The 13,246-nt window shown below is 41.0% G+C and overlaps 1 pseudogene; it reads right to left on the bottom strand.

Moving 5' to 3' along the window:
- Positions 1-7,926, bottom strand: part of LOC112662685 (synaptosomal-associated protein 29-like) — a 32,957-nt pseudogene extending 25,031 nt beyond the window's left edge.
- Positions 7,927-13,246: the final 5,320 nt, after the last annotated feature.

Below are 13,246 nucleotides of genomic sequence, written 5' to 3'. Positions count from 1 at the left end.
TGTAGGGTGACCATATAATTAATGATCCAAACTAGAACAACTCTGAGAAGGAAATAGGATGCTGTGATAATTCAAGGACAATGAAATGTGTAAACCAGGACTTACTCTTCTCCAAATTAATCTTCAGACAATCCACATTTAACCTTCTTGCTGAGCTGATATGACGATAGTATATTTCCATGAAATACGCCGAGGTTTTGTGTGTCGAGGCTTATCTTCTTTGTGTGGGCTCCATGTCTTATGCTGTAGATTTCCCTGTGATCAACTGTACACAAGCCTGCCCCTTTGCCCTCGTGGTATTTTGCTGATAGCACGAAGGCAGCTAATAAAATGGAGGGGTCTGTGAAACCATTCTAACTTGAATATGTGAGTTGAAACTCCAATGTTTTGAGTGACTTACTCTCATAAGGACAGAGCTTGCATTGAAAGTCTGGAAGGGATTTCATGGTTCCTCAACTTTCAGGCACTTAGTGCTTGATGAATGAGCCAAAGAGACAGACTATTACAGTATTTTTTTAAAGCACCAAAGAAATGGATCCCTGCGTGTCTTTTATCACATGTATGTACACATAAAGAACTTTATTAAATTGACACAGTATTCGGTTTGGGGTTTAAAAATCCTGGTTCATTCATCTTTTGGGCAAGCCTTTAGCGACCAAAGAAAGACTGAATTTTTTCCAGTTTTCACATGTCCGTTTTCAATGGCAAAATGTGGCTTGGGTTAGCCTTGTAACACTAACCTGATGTGTTTTGAAAAACTCCAACTTGGGGAGAGAGACTAGGGAAGGTGGTGATGTTGGTGTCTGTTAAAATATTTTGACCAAACCCGGGGAGGCCAGGAGCAAGCAGAGAGGGAAGAATAGGAAAAGCTCTGCAGTTCAATCCACGTTGAAACCTGAGCACATCCTGGGGGCCAGGTGCATGTCTCTTTCCCCAAGCCTGAGCCTGCTCATCTGTAAAATGAGGACAAGCCTGGAGAATTGTGTGGAGGACTATAGATGAGGTGTAAAGGAAGTTTCCCTATACCTGGCACATTATAGTTTGTTTTTAAGATTTTATCCATTCATTCATGAGAGATACAGGGAGAGAGGCAAGAGACATAGGCAGAGGGAGAAGCAGGCTCCCTGCAGGGGCCTGATGTGGGACTGGATCCCAGGACCTGGGGTCACTCCCTGAGCCAACCACGTCCCCTTAGCTGGCACATTGTAAGTAAGGGAGGCACTTTCATTAAAGTAAACTCTGATGCTATGACACCAAACATGACTTGCAACAAAATTTCTGAAATGCATCTGTCCTACCCAATATAGAAAATCTGCCTGATGACTCCTGATGAAGCCAAATGAGGCCCAAAATGTAAAAAAGAGAGTTTCACACATCACAATTCTTGCCCCAATATGCCCTGTGTCCACATCGTTAGCCTAGCCGGCTTAAACTTTGGGCACCAGAAATCAGGCTTCAGCTTCTGCTTGTGGATTTTGAAAAAAAAAAAAAAAAAAAAAAAACAACAACCCTGTTCACAAAGACACCCCTTTTCAAGCATTTCTGCAAAGATCAAATACATGCCCAGCCAGCTGGTACCCAGTCTTTCCTCATCTCTGTGTTGAATTCTGAGACTTTTCCTCACAAATATCCTTCATTTCCAAATCCCATTTATCTTTGCTTTGTTTTTCCTCCATTTTCTCTTACCACTTATAAATTTCCAGTGTTAGCAAATGTCACAGGTCCAGGAGGAGCCTAGGACAGGCCAAGTTCATATCTTTGAGCACTGAGTTGTGTGGAGTCTGCCAAAGGGGCTCTCATTTGCCCTAGGACAGAGCCCCAGAAAGCCACCCTAGCCTGGCCACAATGGTTGGATGGATGGCTGCAAGGTGTGTCGGCTCCCAGGGAGAGGTGCCAGGCTCCACCAAGCACCTGTCTTCACAAAAATCATAAACAATTTCTTGAGTTAAGCACAGATGGGATTTTCTTCCTCCAACTAAATTACCTTTAATTACTAGAAAGTTAATGATTGTTATTTTTAAACCATAGAGAGTCTACTTCATGCTTAGCTCACATCTTCAAAACATTTCAAACCAGGGCAATTAAGTATGCTTAAGAGTCTTCTTTATTACAAATAATAGATCATAAAATGACTTTGTTAAACTAAGAAGGGTTGTAGATAAGAAATAAGTAAGTGAATTTCATATACGATCATTTAATATGCAGTCATGACCCTGAGAAGGAAGGAAGCAGTGGAGTTCATTGTGACTACTGTGGACAGAATAATAATGTTTATTCCACATATGGAAGAAAAATTAGGAATCCTCTGGTGTAGGCCAAATGAAGATCCATGTTGAGACAGTAAAGTTGTGAGACAGATTTCCTAAGTTCCCACCGACTTTTCAATCCACTGACAGGCCGGTAGCTCACTTGGAGCTCAGGAGCTCAATCTTAAATTCTAGTTTTAAGGAACCATTCTTGCTTCTCTTTACTTGGAGGCATCTCTACCTTGGGTATTATTCATTAAGCGTTTACTTCTTTTTAGTAATCCTGCCTTACTGAATCATGTAAAGAGGCTTATTAACTGATTAAGATTACAAGGCATTAGATTAGTTTAGGTATGTCCCTTAGCACATACATTTGATTTTTTTCTTTTTTATCTTATTTTATTTAAATTCAATTAGTTAACATATAATGCATCATTAGTTTCAGAGGTAGAGTTCAGTGATTCATCAGTTGTGTATAACACCCAGTGCTCATCACATCAGGTTCCCTCCTTAATGCCCATCATATATTTGATTTTTTTTTAAATTTTTATTTATTTATGATAGTCACACAGAGAGAGAGAGAGGCAGAGACATAGGCAGAGGGAGCAGGCTCCATGCACCGGGAGCCCGACGTGGGATTTGATCCCGGGTCTCCAGGATCGCGCCCTGGGCCAAAGGCAGGCGCTAAACTGCTGCGCCACCCAGGGATCCCCATATATTTGATTTTAACAGTGATTTTGGCAAAAAGAACAGATCTTTTCGAGACTCTGATTTATCATCAAACACATCACTTATGTTCCTGTTTCCTTTAGTGATATATCCAGATGATTCCACTCCCCAAATAGATGATTGAAAAAGCAGTTGAAAATAAGGATAGATGAAAGATGGAAAAAGTAAGATTTGTCACTTCTTGCCCTCTTGCTTCCCAATTTGTTTTAAAAAGATCAATGTATTGTTTTCTTCTTGGTCATAAGTAACAGAGAATTTTTCCCCTTCTTGTTTAGCCTTTTTAATATTTCTGCTATATCTCAAGATGGTTTGTTTCTCTCTTATTTATCCAGAAGTTATTGATTGAGTCTGGACTATGTTCTAGTCTATGAGTAAGATGCTGGGTGCTCGAATGAATAGGATGTCACTCTGACCTCAAGAAGTTTATAAAACTGTAGTTTATTCATTCTTCATTAAAAAAAAATAGTGTTTCTAAGCACTTGGGATCCATTGTGAGCAAAACATAGACATATACCTACTTTGTGGGACTTGCACTCTAATGATGGGAGAAAAACAATAACAATAATCATAAAAAGGAATACTTTTGTGGGTACATTAGAAAGTGATAAGAGCTATGGAAACAAATGGAGGAAGATAAGAGGGGTCAGAACTAAGCGGGTGCTAAGCTGGGTGTTAGAACATCAGAGAAGAAGGTATCATGGCAGGCCTCACTTAGAAAGTGATACTGAAGCAAAGATCTGAAGGAATTGGCCTGCTGGAATTTCAGATGGTGGGAAAGGCAAAGACAAATGTCTGGCACTCTAGAGAAAGAACAAGGAGGCCAGTGTAGCTGGCGCTGTGTGAATATGATAGTGAGAGGGGACATGTTGGGGAGGAACTAGGGGAACAGAGGTCAGGGCCTCAGAGTTTGCCAAACTTGAAAGAGGGGCCCATTGCAGGTGTCATGCAGAGGGCTAGTCAAGAGTTCTGGGCCCATGGAAGTAAGACCACACTTAGGGAGGTGATTATGGGTAAGAGAGAACTGAATGAATCAAAAAACTGCTAACTCCACAGAGCATTGAAGGAGGAGTGGAAAGGACCCAAGAGGAAGAAAGGAAGAGATGAAAATCAGAATTGACACCAACTATGAGGGAGCTAAAGTAAGGAAGAGTACATTGCCTTCAGGAAACAGCCTAGTGCTCCTCAAAGGAAAACAAGGGGTATGTGTTGGGGGGGAGGTCCTAAGAGCTGAGGTTAAGGAAGCAGGCTGCCCCTAGAGTAGTAAAGGCCAGCCAAGAGGAAGAAGAAAATAGAGCTGAATAATTTAGGGTGGCCACTGACTGGTCTCACATGCTCATGCCCTTGTCCTTGAGGGTAGCAGACAGGTCTTCCAAATGTTACAGGAGGAACCATCACATGTGCTGGTCATGTGTGCTGCCAGTACAGTGACACAGGACCGGTGGCTGAGGCAGTAAGGCAGCATTGGTGCCATAGGAAGGTGTAGTATGTGAATCCCAACCCTTGTATCCAAAGGACCAGCTTCCCAAGGGGATATTTCTGTAACTGTGAAAAATACTCATGCTAGAGTTTCCAAACAATGTGATGAGGGTCACAAGAACCTTAGCAAACCCTTACTCAAGACTTCCTGCAGTTGGGCAGAGCCTCATGCTGGTCAGGCAAAATAACGCACCTGCTAGTCTAGGACATTTGCCTTGAGGAACAAGGGTCCCTGAAGGGCCTGACATCATCAAATTTCCCCCAGACTAAAGTGACCTATGAATGTCTCCTGAAGACACAGTCTTTCCCCCTATGGTTGTCACTGTAACTTCTCCAAGACAATGGCATCAGAGTGTCTTTTTTGCCATTCTTTCAACTCAGTATTTTGAGGGAATAATTCAGAATACCATCCTCACAAGGGAGCAAAAAGTGATTTAAGACCAGCCCTCAAATAGAGTGAGGGACATCCCTTCCTCTAAAGCTATGGGGCAAGAAGAGAGGGGCACATAAACGTAAGCAATGTTTTCAGTGACTTGTGTGGTAGATTGATTACACTAATGACCTAAATCCTCCTTTGTCCGTATGTCCATAGCCTTTGCCGTGTTACTCTGCAGTGTCTTCCTACACCAAGGTTGGCTGTGGAATTTGCTCTGGTCAATAGGATGTCAGCAGACAACACAAGTAAAGCTTAAAAATGTGCTTATTTTTACTTCCTCTCCAATGTCTCTGTCTTCACCAAAGAGATACCCAACTAGCTGCATGGGACAGAGCAGAGCCTTCCCTGTCATCCCAACAAAGTCCATCCTCATTCAGCCCATCTGGGCTGGCCCTGGATGCATGATTAAAGCCAACCTGGCTCAGCTCTAGATTAGATGAACATCATAAACCCACAATAAGGAATGTCTGTTGAAGACCACTGAAATTTTTGGTTGTCTGCTATGTGGCATTGTATGGTACTAGGGAACTGATATTTTCAATTGAGAAGAGTAATTTGAATTTTTCTGTATTTAAGGTTAACATATAATTTATGGTCCAAACCAGGATACATTAGAGAATGGAGGAATAATTTTAATAAAGTTAATAATTATGCATAATGAGACTCTTGCCTGGCAAAGCAGGATATATATAGTAACCTTGAATTTATCTAAGAATCTTCATTTATTGTTGGGAAAATGAAATTATATGTAATGAATATAAGCATAATAAGGCTAAGACAGAAAGCCTAAAAATTTGACAACTGCAGCTCAAGAAAATGTCAAGTTTTGGTCAGAAAGTAAGACATTATGGTTTAAGGTTTTGGCAAGAACTAATATCTCAAGAACTGAGAAGGAAAGTCTTGCTGGTGTGGACCTGGATGGATGGTTGGATGGATGATGCATGATGGAAGAGTGAATGGCTGGGTAGGAAAAATGCCAGGCATGTTGCTGGTATAGGCAGACTCATTAAATGTTAGTAATTGAAGAACTAAGAACCGAGAGATATCCCATTATTTGGTAAATTGTTCTACAGTTAATTTAATCTCAAGCAGTGACCACAAAAGGAAGGTTTTCATTTTGTTTGTTTTGTCTGTATTTTTTCCCCATAGTTAATGGGCTCAATCGAGTTCTCCTGATGCTTGAGACAATCTTCTTTCTATAATCTGAAAGGGTAAAATGGACTTAATGTACACCATGGCTCTCATAACGGAGTACCATATACTAGGTGCCTTGAACAACAGAAAGTTATTTGCCTTGAACAACAGAAAGTTATTTGCTCTCAATTTTGGAGGCTAGAGTTTTGAGACCAAAGTATCAGCAGGGTTGGTTTCTTCTGAGGTCTTTCTCTCTGGCTTCTACATGGCCATTTTTTATCTGTGTCTTCACAATCTCTCCTCCCTGCGTATCTGTGTCCTAATTTCCTCTTCTTATAAGGACACCGTATTAGATTAGGACTCACCCTAATGACTTCATTTTTACCTTAATTATCTCTAAATGCCCTGTCTCCAAATATAGTTACATCCTGAGGTGCTTTGGTAATAGGATTTCAACAGATGATTTTGGGGGAACAAAGTTAGCCCATAACACTGTATGATGCCCAAGGCAAGGATTCTGATCCTCACAATTTAGGAGCAGCTATTATGATGATGAGTGGTAGCTTCCTAGGGGCTCTGAAGTCGGCTAAAGTCTAGATAAGGGCGAACAGTGATGGGAATTGTGTGAAATGTGCTTTGCGGGGACCTGGGTACAGGTAACAACACGCCAAGAAGGGCAGGAGAGCTCAGGACCCACAGCTGGTTGGCCAGAGCAGCAGCAAATCACACAGCAGAGACAGAGCATGACAAGATGGAAAGAGGAGGCTTTAAGTGTTGAGATTCAGCCACTCAACTAATGCTTATTAACTGCCAACGACATGTCAGAAATTGCATCAGACATTGGGCAGTTAATAATCTCTCTTATTCACTGAGTACCTAATGTGTGCCAGGCACTGCATATACATTCTCTTCATTTTCCTCACCAATGTAAGCAGGAGGAAACTGAACCTCAGGAGGAAATCCACTCATCCAAGTGGATTGTGATTAAACTCTAGGCTCTGTTGTTTAGCTCTAACCTGCGTGCCCCCAAGAGAACTCAACCTCTGGCATATGGTGGTCCACAACATACGAGGGATGGAGTGCTGGCGTAAATGCTAAAGACAGACAGGGACAGGACACTTGGAATCCCTGAGACGAAAAGACCCCCTGAAGAGGTTCTCCAAGGGTGCCGTTTGCATTTTGTAGGCAGTGAAGGAATGCAAGGACAGACAAAGGAGATTGTGGACAGCTGCAGAGTGGAAGAGGCTGCACAACAAAGACATGGGCAGAGAGTTTAGACTTCATCCCAAATGCCAGACTGGCAGCCTGCAACTGGATTCAGCCTGCAGAAATATTTTATTTCATCTCTACAGTATTAGCCTCAAGATGTTAGAGAAATTATGTTCCAATATTTCAGAAAGATTTCACCAAAAAGATAGCAAGTTTTTTACCCATTTAGTAAAATCCAGATAACTAGGCAAGGCTGGTCCTGCATTCCCCACAGCAACAAAGGCTAAGCTTTCCTGGTGATCAGGTTTGCCACTGCCCTCACCACTCCTTGGTCTGGTCCACTTATGCCGCTTTCCTAACTGGCTCCTGGAGATGTTTGAGTTTGTCATGTCTGTGTAGATGATAAAGGGCTTTAGGAAAATTTTATAAAGAGAATTATGATCAAATTTGCACTTAAAAAAAGGTGGCTGCACACAGAGAAAAGAAGTTCCCTACAATAGAGATCCCATTCATTCATTCATTCATTCATTCATTTTTGGTTACACATTCATTTATTCTCTCATCCTCAAGGCATTTACTGGGTATCTACAGGCACTTTGGATGTAATGTTAAGCAAGACAGAAAAGACTCCTTAATGAATTTAATTTCTAGTAAGAGAGACAGCCAATTAATCACCAAACGAGTCATAATTGCCATGATCACGAGTAGGGATTCCTGCTAGGAAGCAAAGAGAAAGTTGATGGGACGGGGATCCCAGGAGGCTCCTTGGACAGGGTGACCAGGGAAGGCTTCTCCAAGGACAACCTGGAACAGGTCCTTGCAGACTGAGAAGGGAGCTCCTTGGGTAAGAATGTCTCAGTGGAGTAGACAGCCTGGGCGACTGTCCAGAGTAGGAGAGGATGCGGCTCATGGGCGGAAGATGGGGAGCGGCTGGATAAAGGAGGAATGGGTGGGCAGAATGGATGCACATGCGGTCCATGAGCAAGCCACTGGTGCCTCCAAGGAAGGGAGTGGGCATATTTTTCTTACAGAAAAGCAAGCATGGAAATGTTTTTAAGCCTGGCACTAACATGATTTGGTTTACTTTTCTTTCTTTTTCTTCCTTCCTTCCTTTCTTCCTTTCTTTCACAGTCAGAACCCAGATTTGGCTTTCTGTGTGTTTGCTCTTTATGAGTTGGGTCAAGAAATCCTAATATTGGGATCCCTGGATGGCACAGCGGTTTAGCGCCTGCCTTTGGCTCAGGGCGCGATCCTGGAGACCCGGGATCGAGTCCCACGTCAGGCTCCCGGTGCATGGAGCCTGCTTCTCCCTCTGCCTATGTCTCTGCCTCTCTCTCTCTCTCTGTGTGACTATCATAAAAAAAAAGAAATCCTAATATTACATTAACAGGATTTGCCTTTATCATAGGTAACTTTTCAATATTTTTGATAGTTTTTTTGTAAAGTGTTTTTTACAGTGACAAAATATATATTACATAATATTTTCTACTTAGCCATTTTTAGTCGTAAAATTCAGCAGCATTCATTATATTTACAATGTTGTACAAGCAGGTCCACTATCCATTTGCAAAATGGTCTAAGTTTTTGAAAGCTCATCCTGGCTGCTTTGCAGAGAGTGGGTTAGAGAGAGCCTAGTGCATGGCTTCAGGCAACAGATGGAACATCCTGACCAAAGACAGCATGGGGAAAAAAAAAGAAAAAACAACACACATCTGAGAGGCATGTTAAAGATATGCTAGCCACAAGTCAGTTGTAGAATGAGTATGGAGACTCAATTCTTGAGCAGCAGTGATGTGATATGCTGCCTTGGGTTCTGGTTCCAGGGATGGGAGAATCACAGAGCCTCTGTCTTACATAAGAAGGTGAAGAGGGAGGTGCGTGGTTTGAACTTGCTGAGTTTGTAGTACCATTAGGACTTTAATTAATTTAGTTGGAAATAAACATGCAGATCTGGAGCTACATCTGGGAGATGAGGGCCGGGAGTAGAGGCCAAGCTACAGTGAGTAAATGAGGAGCCCAAGAAAAAACATGCAAAGTGAGGGGGAGCAGGCCAGGCAGGTAGGGGAGGAAATTTCAGGGAACAAGTTGTGTTTCAGGTCTGGAAAAAGAGAGTCCAAACCCGAAGAAGTGCCAGAATGGAGGGACTGAACCAGTTATGACCAGTACAGTGAAGTTTTCTGAGAAACTTTAAGGCAAAAATAGCCGTCAATGTTGTCAAAGACATCCAAGAAGCCAATTATGGTAAGGGCTAAAATAAATAAATAAATAAATAAATAAATAAATAAATAAATAAACAAACAAACAAACAAACAGATAAATAAATAAAAATCATTCCTTAATTTCAGCAATTTGACATTATTGGTATAGGGAGACTTCAGTTAAGGGATGGAGGTCAGAAGCCAAATCAGTGGGATGGGCAGCAACTGGGATGTTAAGAAGTTAAAAATAGTAAATTCAAGAAACTTGGCTGTGAACAGCAGACGAGTGATGGAGGAAAGTATCATTCCGTTCTCCTGAGGTTTTTACAGAAAAGAGAAAATATTTATTCTCTCACCAGGAGGAAACACAAGTAAAATCTGAAGGTCCTACCGTTTCTCACAGCACCCCATGAACCATCCGTCTCCAAGCAACTCCACCAGCAAGCAAAACTAACTTGATCTTCATCTGTCAGACTCTCGTGTCTTGGTTGAAATTGGTCTGGATTTTGGTCAGAACTGGTTAAAAATTGGGACGCCTGGGTGGCTCCATGGTTGAGCATCTGCCTTTGGCTCAATGCATGAGATTGAGCCCGCATTGTGCTCCCTGCAGGGATACCACTTTTCCCTCTGCCTGTGTCTCTGCCTCTCTCTCTGTCTCTCATGAATAAATAAATGAAATCTTTAAAAAAAGAAACTGGCTAAAAATTAATTCATAAAGAGAATGGGTTTTTATTTACTGGCTTCACAAAAGCAAGAAACAGGTGAGTTGTTTTCAGCTTGTTGAGCTTTGTTTGCTGTATTGCTAAGGGATAAAGAGGTCTGAGCATGTTTTTAAATGAGTTGACGGGAGAGGAAGTAGTTCTTGGAGAGGAAGTAGTTCTAGCTGAAGCAGCAAGAGCTGACCAAAGCTCCATGATGCTTGAGTAGGAGAGGACGCAGAGAAAAGACTGACTATGGGCCGAGGACATTTCTTGGTCTGTCCTGGGAGAAACACCTGCCTTTGTCTGTGGGCTGGTGTTTCTGTTGGCTAGCAGGAGCCTGGAAGGCCCAAAGGTCTCTAAGGAAGTACCAGGCAAGAAGAGGCAGCTGGAAAGCAAAGAGGCTGAGGATGGAGGAGGGGGATCTAATTATCACCTCCCCAATGTTCTGAACTTCCCTACATGTAGGTAGCAAGTCCCTACATAGCAGAGCCTGGAAGCCACAATTATCCATAACCTATTCAAAATGCCTATCCCATTTTTCCTGTAGGGTAGATCAATCTCTGAGTTTTAAGATATCTACCCCTCCATCACATGGCTCTGGGTTTAAGTGAAAAGACGAAGACCTCCTTCCTTTGACAGAGACCTGTTTAAGGATGGGCTTGTGATGCTTGTGGCCAAGGAGATGTATGGCATGGTCCGCTGGGCGGGGCTGCTGGGAAAGGTTTCTTCATGAAAAAAAAAGAGACCTGCAGAAGTAAGAGTTCCTCTGGATTTTACAGATGTGATACCCAGATTACATAACCGTGTTGCATCTGCCCAGGTAACTAGTCCAAGGACCAAGCTGAGGATGGCAGAGTGGAAAATGGGAAGGACATGGGGTTCTTTCCTTTTGAGGCAGTAAATGAAATGACATTGTAAACTTCCAGATATGTGGAATAATATTATGCCCTTCCTGTTTAAGCAATTTCGAGCCAAAAGCACTTTAACTGATATGCCAGTAGCTGCAAATTTCATTAGAAGTGTTGCTTATTTTCCTTCCCTGAGATCTAATAAAGAACAAAAAAAGGGATATCAACTGATGATAGAAATCCTTGACACAGGCAGCCCGGGTGGCTCAGCGGTTTAGTGTTGCCTTCAGTGCAGAACGTGATCCTGGCGACCCAGGATCAAGTCCCATGTCAGGTTCCCTGCATAGAGCCTGCTTCTCCCTCGGCCTGTGTCTCTGCCTCTCTCTTTCTCTCTGTGTCTCTCATGAATAAATAAATAAAATCTTAAAAAAAAAAAAGAAATCCTTGACATGACATTAAATTTCACACTTCTAAGTATACTACTTATGCTTACTACTATATGTAGTATACATGGATATATAAGAGTATGTGTAGTATATATGTAGCGCATATATATAGTATGTATGTAGTATATCAGAGATTAAAAGATGAAACTTGTACAGAAAAAAATAATACTTAAATTTATGAATAATTAACCCATTATAATTTCCCATGTCTTCTGTGATGTTGGAAAGGGAGTTTGTATTCCTTATACAACAGAGCCATGTGGAACCCTTCCATATTAACTTCTCAATATTAAATATGTAACATTTTAATTTCTTTAGTTTTTTTTTCCTTTAGAAATTTTAAAATTTGGGGCACCTGGGTGGCTCAGTGGTTGAACATCTGCCTTTGGCTCAGGTTGTGATCCTAGGGTCCTGGGATTGAGTTCCGGATCGGGCTCCCCACAGGGAGCCTGCTTCTCCCTCTGCCTCTGTCTCTGCCTCTCTCTCTCTCTCTCTCTGGGTCTCTTATGAATAAATAAATAAAATCTTAAAAAAAAAGAAATTTGAAAATCTGCCTCTAAACACTAAGGAATGGGCACCATAGAAAACTAAGATGGGTAACTGGAAATGCCTTAACATTGAGCCATTGGGAGTTGCACTGCACAGAGCAGAAAGGGGATAAGGTATCCAGACTTTGGGAAACAGTAGGAGCATGTCCTGAGAAATGCATGGAGTTCCCTGCCTAACATGAGAAGAGCCACGGGCTAGTAGGGGGCATCTCATTCAAATTACTCAACTGCAGAGTAGAAGGAAAGACCAAAAGTTATTTCTCCATGGAAACTCCTTTCACAATGCCAACAGTTTACATCTACCAGCATCTTAGTGGAAGTATTTACAACAAGCTTTCCAGAGATCAGGAAATAAATGAAAGACATTTTATACTCTGACTTTGGCAAAAGTTAACAGTGTGTAGTCCTGGATAGACAATGAGCCCTTGTGTGTGTGTGTGTGTATGTGTGTGTGTGTGTGTGTGTCTTTTTGCAGTCACTGGAATCCATGCCATTAAACCACACAGCATTTACAAAATGTAAAGTTAATACCATTTACATGAATAAGATTATTATATATTTTTATTACAAATGCATAAATGATCTTTATAGGTTTTTCTTCTTAAATAAGCTGACTTAAGTATTAACAGAAATAAAGACCAAAATAAAGGATTAGTATAGATTATTTTCTCTTCAAATAAATTTCAAATATAGTAAATATCCCCAAATGATGTGTGGTGTGTGATGGGACTTAAATATTTCAGGAAGACATCCTGATATTATGTAGATATTTGTTGTGAATTCATCATTCCAAATGCAGTTAACCTTGGAAAACTCTTTTTATGGGGCAGGAAAATCTTTATTACTTATGTCACCAATAGGTATAATGGCATTGTGGTTAGAACCGAAAATTTTAGAGCTAAATCCTTTGAGTTCATGCTTTGGATCTACCACTACGACATTTGTTAACTGAAACAACTTACTCCTATGCTTTTGAGTTTCTTTTATAAAATGGGACTAATGGAATTATCTGTGAGGTAATACACTTAAAGCATTTAAAACTGTGCTTGGAAAATAATAAATGTCCCATAAGAGTTAGCTATTAGCATAATTATTTATTTCTAATAACAAAATATTAACTTGAAAATAATGAACAGAACACAGTAGTTCATAAATAATACTTAAGATTAGTTGAACAATTAGGAATTTTACAATATTTCTTTATTATGTTTATTTTAAAATATTAATTAGTACTATTAAGTTACTTTTCTAAAGCTGCTGTAACAAAGTACCAGA

This window comes from Canis lupus, chromosome 34 (genome assembly GCF_003254725.2).
Source record: "Canis lupus dingo isolate Sandy chromosome 34, ASM325472v2, whole genome shotgun sequence".
Taxonomy (NCBI): domain Eukaryota; kingdom Metazoa; phylum Chordata; class Mammalia; order Carnivora; family Canidae; genus Canis; species Canis lupus.
This window is presented reverse-complemented; position numbering and strand designations above follow the sequence as displayed.